At 51.8% G+C, this 8,940-nt stretch overlaps 1 protein-coding gene across 1 annotated transcript in view; it reads right to left on the reverse strand.

Moving 5' to 3' along the window:
* Window positions 1-1,555: 1,555 nt before the first annotated feature.
* The window catches only part of SUCNR1 (succinate receptor 1), an 18,105-nt gene continuing 10,720 nt past the window's right edge, over window positions 1,556-8,940 (reverse strand). The window contains exons 3-4 of the transcript XR_003572117.1: window positions 7,999-8,003; window positions 1,556-1,566 (exon numbers count right to left, since the gene is read on the reverse strand). The gene's annotated coding sequence lies outside the window, so the exon portion shown is untranslated. The remainder of the gene's footprint in view (window positions 1,567-7,998; window positions 8,004-8,940) is intronic.

Consider the following 8,940-nt stretch of genomic DNA (forward strand, 5'->3'; position numbering starts at 1 on the left):
CCAGCCCAGCAAGGGCACCTGACCGAGAGGCTGATGCTGCGCTCCACGTGCGTGCCTCACTGCTCTCCTCCTCTGGGGAAACACCAGATACCACAAACACCTCCGTCCAGAACACCTTCCACTCCTTGGTGACTTTATTCTGAATTCCCATCCCTCTCTCCTTTACTATTTCAGTGTTAATAGCACGTCACCATCTCCCACCAGGGACATGCAGTGGCCACGGCAGCCCTTGGGGCTGGATGCTGTGACAGGCAGCGGTCATGCAGTGGTGCCCTGTTGCCAGAAAATAAACACACACACTCCCTCCTTCCCCCAGAGCAGGTTCCCAATTTCAGCTGTGGTTGGATTCCAGCCTCTCTCTGTTGCTACAGACTGTGGCTTTAAACTGGGTTGTTCATCTCCAGCCAACAGGAATAGGAGGCTCAAAGTAAACCATGAGGCACATAAAATCAGAGAAGACATGAAAATGACCAGCAAAAAGACAAAGGGTTTATCTCCACTATCAGGTTGTAATAAACACATCCATCAACACAGGCACCTTGTTCCAACTATTTCTACCAAAAAGCTCTGGGGGTTGTAGGCCTGTGAAAACTTTGTCTTTCCATCTTCTCCATCTCTGGTAATTTGTGTTTACAATTCTGAGCATCCCTTATTGCCCATACACAGTTGATCCAGAATTTGTTTGTTTTTACCTCACAAATGAAAACAATCAGGACTAAAGTGGCATCTCTACTCCAACTAAATGCTGCTTTTATTCATATGTAGGTACTGAGTTTTTTGTTGCCTTCTGAAATTTCAAATGATCACTCAATTACATCTGCCACATCCTTCAATCCATTACAGATTAAAACAAACTACTTTGCTGTTTACTTTGAAATCCATGAGTCCTGAAGACTAGAAGAAATCTGCCTTTAAATTTGCCTTTTCCCCCATCTGTAGTGGGGGCAGAACTATGCAAAGTTATATTTTGTGAGATGAAGTGATAATGAATAATTCCTCACTCTCTTTGGGAGCCAAATGATGTTGCCTGCTCTAGAGATCTGAACTCCAGCTGCTTCCTCGTGAGGCTTTTTGTTCTATTACACAGCCTGGGGTGGATATAATTACCTTTGCTTTTTGTGTGCTCTAAACCCCCCTGCAACGGAGCAGGCACCACTTTGGAAACAAATGGATTAAATGAGCATCCCTCCTTGGAGCCTCTGGAGCATCCCAAGGGATGCAGGGATGCAGGCACCTCACTGACCCCGAGAGCTTTCTGATACCTGCTGCTTAGCTTTACTGGCTTTTTGTTCAAGAAACTAGAGACTGAAAGGACAAAGAAACATTTGGTTTTCTTACAGAAAAATGTCACGATCTTACACTTGTGTTTCAGTTAAGGTTAATCCAGATCAGAACAAAATCCATGACAACTGTCAGCCCATCATATTTTTCTATCATTTGCCTGCCTCTCATGGCTTTTGCACCGTGCAGGCAGTGCAGATGTGCCCTCAGATAATGCAGCTCTGGCTGCACAGCCCCGATGGGCTCTGGGAGTGAATATTGTACTGGGCCATTCACGCTCTTCCTCTTCCTGCTGGAGCACAAAGAACTCCGTGAGGCCATTTCCTCCCTCAGCACTGGGCATTTTCAAAGCACTTGTTCCAGTCACAAAGTTTCTGTACAAACTCCATACTGCCCAAATTCTTCTTAAATAACGTCCATAGGGCAGTGTCTGCACAAGTGACCTCTCCTATACACAGACCTAAAAAAACACTGGCACAGCTGGCAGGGCAGCTCCCGCCTGCCCCCTCCACCCCTGGTCACAGGGCCGAGCTCCATGGCCAGTGTTTGGTTGCACTGTTAATTAGGCTTGTTTAATTTCATTTTCCCGTGGGAATGACCTCCCATTGGGTTGGGTGCTGCAGTGGGACAGCCCTGCCAACGACTCTGCCAACTCCTGCTGCTGCCAGCACTGCCTTGGGGGCTGGTGCCTGCCAGGATCCCCACTCGGACACCTCCCTCTGGGACAAGGCACAGCTGCAGTCTGCCTTAGGGCTGGGTTTGTCCCTGGGCATCTAGGAAGGCATTTCCCACTATATCCTGTAAAGTCAGTGCATTCCATTCACATGGGTTTATGCAGGTTACAGGGGTTCAAACCCCAGGGCACGGGTGTTAAGCACAAACTCTGTCACAACAAGATGTCTGGGCAGGGCAGGGTAAAGAGGAAACCTGAAGGAAATCTCGGATCCAAGAGTCTCCCAGATCATCATACAATACCAACAACAATCACCATCTGGGAACCCAAACACCACAACAGATTAATTATCTTACAGCAGAGAAAGATAAAGAAACACGTCATTGCACACTTGTGCGTCACTCAAACCAAAAGGCGTAAATCAGGACTCAAGGGCAAAGAGAAACACTGTGTGCAGAGAAAGTCTTTTGAGAGGCATTTTATGGTTTAGAGTCCCTGGAGCAAGAAAGAGGAACTCTCCTGGCTGAGCCAGCACAGCCCTGGCCTGGCACAAGTGTGGCAAGAGTCTAACTCTGAAAATGGTGCCAAGGTGCCAGCCCTTCCCTCTGAACCCAGCGAGGCAGCAGCAGGGCCGGCAGTGACCCGCCCGGGCTGGCAGGGCCCCGTGGCACAGCAGTGGGACACCAACGGGTCCTGCAGTCCAACGTGAGGATGGCTGTGGGCATTCTCTTCACAGCTGTACCTCAGGAGGAGTAAAAGTGCTTCTTCACTGCAGAGCTCCCACCCACGAGGGGCACAGGCTGCTCTGTACCTGGCCTCTCACACACACAGACAGAAACCACAGGGCAAATCTACCAAGCACCAGCTATGTCCTGTGTCTTCATTTTATCTCACCAAATAGCTGCCATAAAACAGTCACAAAATAAACCTGGAATCTGATTTTCCTCCTCCCCCCCCCCAGCTTTTATTAAAGGCAGGCACACGAATTACTTTGAACCCATTGCTGAACACCTCGGAGAAGCCACTTGCTTCCTGATGCCCTTATTTGTGCAGGCCTGGTGAAGCTCAAGTTCCCCAAAAAGGTCTGACACGAGCTCCAGCGCTGCCTCCCCGCTCCTTCCGGAACCGCTTCCGTGGCCACGGGGCCAGGAGACATTTTTGTCTCTGTTTCACTGATATCATCCCCACGTGCATTTTTGCAAAGAGAACGCACAAATTTCTGCCCGGGCCCCTTCCACTGTGTTGTCCTTTTATTTTTAAAGCCTCCTGCAACCATTAGGTGATAATGCTTTTGTTAAAAGTAATAAAACGCTTATAATCTCTCCTAGTCCACGAGCTCCTAAAAGAGCAAAATCCACACAGCGAGTTCCCAGCAAATATGGTATGCATTATGGCTTTTGGCCTTCCTGCAAAGGCGATCCCTTTCCTGCTCTGCAGCTCATGCTAGAGCCCCTCCAGCAGCGCTCCCCCAGCCCCCACTGCTGCCTGTGATCCCACATTGTGTTTAGTCAAGGAACACTGGCGGGACGTTCAGCAGCAGCAGCGGATTTCACGGTAGGAAGCCGAGAGTTCCCTCTCAGAGGATTAATGTCGTTTTAATTTCTCATGGGCTTAAAACCAACCACCCCCAGGGAGCTGCGGCAGGGCTGAGGAATGATGCTGCAGGGATGGGCACCCACCCGCCTTGCCCAGGGCTGGGGGGACCCTGCTGAGGAGCAGCACTTGGCCCCGTTGGCAAACGCACTCAAACTGGGGCAGTGCCTCAGCCAGCCCTGCCTTCGCTCCACCAACGGAACAGAACAGATGTTAACCCAGCTCACGGGGTCCTGCGAGCACATGAAAACCTTTCCCTCAAGTTTCCCAGCACAGGAAGCCCCACAGGGGATGAACTGACAGAACTGTAGTAAAAGCAGCAGGAAAGAGAAGATGCCCCCGCCGGCGCCGTGGCAGCGGCTCCCGCGCCATGTTTGTCCCCATGTGTCCCCAAGAGCGGTTGGTGCTCGCTCAGGATGGAGCCCCACGCCACGGGGGTCTCGCTGCACCCCCTGCACGAACCACCAAAGGCCTCTGGTGGGGTCTGACTGCAACTTTTAGCGCTGTTTGGAACCGCAGACTTTTGTTACTTAAATTTTGCCTAGCAAAATCTTACATTTAGGCTCAATTTCTCTAACGTACTATTTAAATTTCCGTAACTCAGGACAGCAGGACCCACACGTGAAGGCAACGCAACGAAACACGGTGATAAAACCACCCAGCTTTGCCAACAACTCACCGTCACCCACCGACAACCGCCGTGTGCTGCTGTGATCTGCGGGGCTGGCGAGGGCCGGAGAGGCTCAGTCCCCACCTGGGGCTCCTGCGCGGTGCGTGGGGCGCTCGGCAGCGCTGCCGGCACAGCCACCGCCGGCACAGCCACCGCCGGCACAGCCACCGCCTCCCGGTGCCACCGGGCCAATTACAGCATGCCGCTCTCTGCCACCGCGGGACGTGGCCTGGCGAGGGGGAAGCGGTGACAGGCCGGAGAATGACACTCACCAAACCTACGGGGCCAAGGGTGGGCGAGCCCTACGTGCAGTGGTAACCATGGCCACGGGCTGGGGTTTGCATATACAGTTTCTCAAAGAGGCAAAAATTTACTTTCAGCTACTAGAAAAGGACGTGCCAGAGGAAGTGCCTTTGCATGGCAGGCGCAGCCGGAGCCGCGGCGCAGCTCGGTGCCAGGGAGCTCAGGCACGCGGTTTGGAACGCTCCTGTTGAAGACATCTCTGCTGCAACCTGTTAATCTGCCCGCTGGCATCTGGTGGGGGAAACAGGTTCAGGCCGCTGACACGGCCATCGCCTGCGGTCCCTGGAAATGGGGCGATGGCTGGGGAGGCGCCCCCGGGGCTCCTTCCTGCTGTGAGCCACAGATAACGGCACCCACAGCAGGGCCGGCCTCCCCAGCCAGGGACTTTCAGACCCATTTTCGCTATTTCTGCCACAGTGCCGGCATCTCCGGCCTCCCAGTGCCAGCAACCCTTCCACCCCAAGCTGTGCTGCGCTCAGAGCTGGCTGGAAACGTCCCTCACTCAACCCAGGGGGAAAGCTGCGGCCCCTCAGCTTCACTGGTCACGCCAGCCTTGGCAGAACGCAAGGAGCAGGTCCAGCCTGGCAGTGCCCTTTGGTGGGCATGGCCCAGGGCAGGGGCTGTGTGGGCAGCAGGGATGCCCCGGTGCAGGCACCGCTGCAGCAGAAATGCTGCCTGGCTCCCACTCGTGGTGCCAGCTGCTCCCCACTCCGAGCAGGAGGGCTGGTTCCTGCAGGGCACAGAGCTGCCTCTCAGAGCTGGTCCCTGCACTGCCCCAGCTCCAGGGTGTGCTGAGGGTGCAACACACGGGTGAAGCAGCCTGGAACCACTGCCAGGAGGCTCTGCAGCCAGAGCCAGCGTGGCCACGGACAGGATTTCCTGTCACGCCTTTCTGCTCCTCCACCAGCGTCCCCCTCCACTCCTGCCTTGCATCAGAGTGCTGGTGGCTTCACCCTCCCACCCTACAGGATGTTACAGGAGTTAAGGGAACTTCCATGATCCTCTGCCAGTCTCGTGGCACATACCAGCCACCTCTGGCCTGGCACAGCCCCAGCCCGGCCACAGCCCCAGCACCAGTGACAGGAGCAATGTCTGCATGGTCTCTGTCTGCGTGGCTTCCTCACCGAGGCCACTGCAAGAACTGCCCCACAGTGAAGAAAATAAACCTTGAGTCCTCATTTCAAACACTAAGAAATGACAAAATCAAGTGCAGAGTGTAAATTAGATACACTGACTAAATTTTTCCTGGGATTTTGGAACAGCCTGCTGAGAAATACCCATTCCTGGTATAGAACTTAGTGTGTTCTGACAGGAACAGTGATACCCTGCATGAGAGATCTCCAATCTCCTCTTTTTCCATCCAGAAACCTTTTTCCAGGCAAAGCACAGGCACTCTGGTCATTTCTTGTGGCTTTCTAGAGGTTCAGCAGCCTGGTCAGAGTAAAACCCCTGAGAAGAGTAAAAGGTACCCAGAAATTTCACCCACAGAGATACAACAGATAAGAATTCTCATGGGAATTCCTGTGCTGGAACCTCACATCCCTCAAGGGCTCAGTCAGAACAGAGCCATCCCTGGAGAAGGGGCCTGCTCTGGTCTGAAAATCCCAGCTGAAATGACAGAGATTTCTCCTTTGTGGCACAGCTCTGGCACTGCTGGGCCCAGCAAGAGCAAACCCCCCCTTCAATGTGACATGAATACACAGCTCTAAATGCTGAGCCCCTGTGCCTTCCCCGTGGTGTCAGACATTCAGCTGGGGAAGTCTTCACGCTCTGATGAATGAGTAAAACTGCTCATTAATTTCTGATCACAGACAAACTCGTTGGCACAGTTTTGCTCAGGCCATAGTTTGCTTTGCTGTGTTGGTTCTGCACGGAGCTGAAGTGTCAGTCCCAGCCTGTGCAGGGAAAGTCGTGGTGGGGGAACACTAGACAACATTCTGGCTGGCTTTTTTCCTTTTTAAACGTTTTTACTGCTGAAGAGTTGCCCGAAGCCTCAGGTCTTTCTCAGGCTGCAGTTATTAAAATAATGAGTTCCTCGGGAAAGGCTTTCCCCTCTCTCAGCCCAGATGCCCTCCCGCAGGGACTGGGCGGGAGGACAGCCGGGATGGAGCTGGCAGGAGTGTCCCTGCCTGTCACAGCCACCAGGATGGAGCAGTGTCCCTGTCTCTGCCTGCCTGTCACAGTCCCCAGGATGGAGCAGTGTCCCTGCCTGCCTGTCACAGCCCTGGGACGTCTGCAGCACCACCCAGTGCCCCTGCAAGTGAAGGGATTTCTGTTCTGGATGCATCAGTAGCTTTAACGCTTTCTCCTTAAAGCTGGCAGTGTCTGACTGATCACCTGACTCTGTGGTTTTCATTATTTGTTCCAAATTTTGGTCATATCTTTGTCTCTGTTTCGAAAAATGATGACTGTAAAAGTTTTCAGGGGCAGCAGCATTTCATTTCGTTTGCAAAGATTGAGGAGCCTTTGATTAACCTGTGAAAATTATCTGAATCAAAGGAAATGTGGGAAACATATGGACAATCTCTCCTCTCCCTCATTAGGAGATAAAGTGTCCTTGCTCCTTATTTTCATCCTAGTGTTGGAGATAACAGCTTTGCCTTTCTGCTGGATATCAAGTCAAACAAATCCAGATTGGAAAAAAGTCTCTTGGCTGATATGGGAACCAGGATCCTCACGTTTTTACATTAAACCCCAGTGTGGTTTGTAATTACAAACTGGGGTTGCAAAAGACCCTTTTGTCCCTTCCTGTGTTGTTTAGGCATCTTTTCTATTTTCTGTGGGGGACTGTGTAACAGGGGACAAACCTATGCTGTGGGCACACTCACCAGCTGGGTGAGTGCTGAGTGGGAGCATCTCAGCATCCCTGAGCTCCATCCCGTACAGGATTGTCTAGGCTGGAAATGTCCAAACATAAAGGAGGAGGGGGCTGGCTCAAAGAAGTAAAACACAATTCCCAAAAGTGAAAACCACATGTAAATGCAAAGTGCACCAGGTAAAACAACTGATGCTTACTTGCTTATTGTTTGGCTTTTTTTTCCCCTTCAGAAGGTAGATGCCAAACAATTGATGCTATGAAAGGCCCTTCCTGTTGTATTCTTTGTGTTTCTTTTTTTTTTACTAAGTGTGTCCAGGCATAAAAGATATTTTTAAGAAGTTCACAGATTTTTAGGCCTAGAACTTGAATTTTCTTCTTCAGTCCTCCCTGTTATCCATCCCAGTGCCCAGCAAAGAGCCAGCAGAACTCCACTCCTTTCCTGCCTTTCACAGCCTCCCTGGGCTTCCAGAAAGGAATGCCACATTCCTGCCCGCACCAACGCAGCCAGATTAAATATTAACTGCTGGAAATGGTGCTCATTTCCCTCACAGATGGTCTGGGTGAGGTTCCCCAGGCTCTGGAGTCCACGGGTACCGCAGTGCCTGCGATGCTGATGACAGTGGCTGAGGAAGGAGTTCCCATCCTGGAGCAGGACTGCACATCTCCTGCCCCCCTCAGCACACAGCCATCAGATCCAACCCTCCTGTACAACCAGAACCTCAGGCACCAGGATTTCATCTCCAAATCTATTATTTCAAATCTGAGCTGCCCAGCTGTGGGGTCTGTGAGGGGCATTGCCTGTAATGACAGCAGCATCAAGTAGTTCACAGCCACATTTGGAAACAAAGGAATTCTTCATGGAAAGACCATAGCCAACTACTTACTAGTTACTCTCAACATCTAATTCAAAGCACAGCTGCTGCTGTGTGAACAGGAGCCAGAAATGCTGCTCTGGGTGAAAGCTCTGGAGTTTTGGTGTTTTATCAAAGTATTCCCTTTGCTTCCAGAGAGTTTGTGCAGCTGGTCCAAAGCAGCCGTGTTCCAAAGAATTCTGCCACAGAACTGCCAGGGGGCACAAGTGGAAGCAGGAGGCGAGTGCCTTCACACAGAACACAGCAATTCCAGGCATGGAATTGTTTATAAAGGATCACGCTCTAAAGGACAATGATCATTTTTGTCTGACAGTTGTTACGGCAGCATCAGCTGATCAACATGGTCTGGCAGAGCAGTACAAGCTGGAATCACTGCTGAAATGCTGAGAGCTGTTCACGTTGCTGACTGGCTTCAGCACTGGGAGTGGCAGAGTGGCTCTGGAATAATGCACAGCCTCCCCTCTATGATGAAATAATGCACAGCCTCCCCTCTAGGGTGAAATAATGCACAGCCTCCCCTCTATGATGAAATAATGCACAGCCTCCCCTCTATGATGAAATAATGCACAGCCTCCCCTCCAGCCCCACACTGTACAATGCAGTCACACTGCCAGCACTGCCACAGATGGGCAGGCAGGGACAGGGAGCAGCAGTTCCCTCCTGCCAGTGAGGGACACTGCATTTCAATGTCTGATTTCATTCTGATGTGACCACAGAGGGTTGTTGCAGC

Source organism: Empidonax traillii, unplaced genomic scaffold, assembly GCF_003031625.1.
Source record: "Empidonax traillii isolate 1590-97213 ecotype Southwest subspecies unplaced genomic scaffold, ASM303162v1 scaffold334:size599637, whole genome shotgun sequence".
Taxonomy (NCBI): Eukaryota; Metazoa; Chordata; class Aves; order Passeriformes; family Tyrannidae; genus Empidonax; species Empidonax traillii.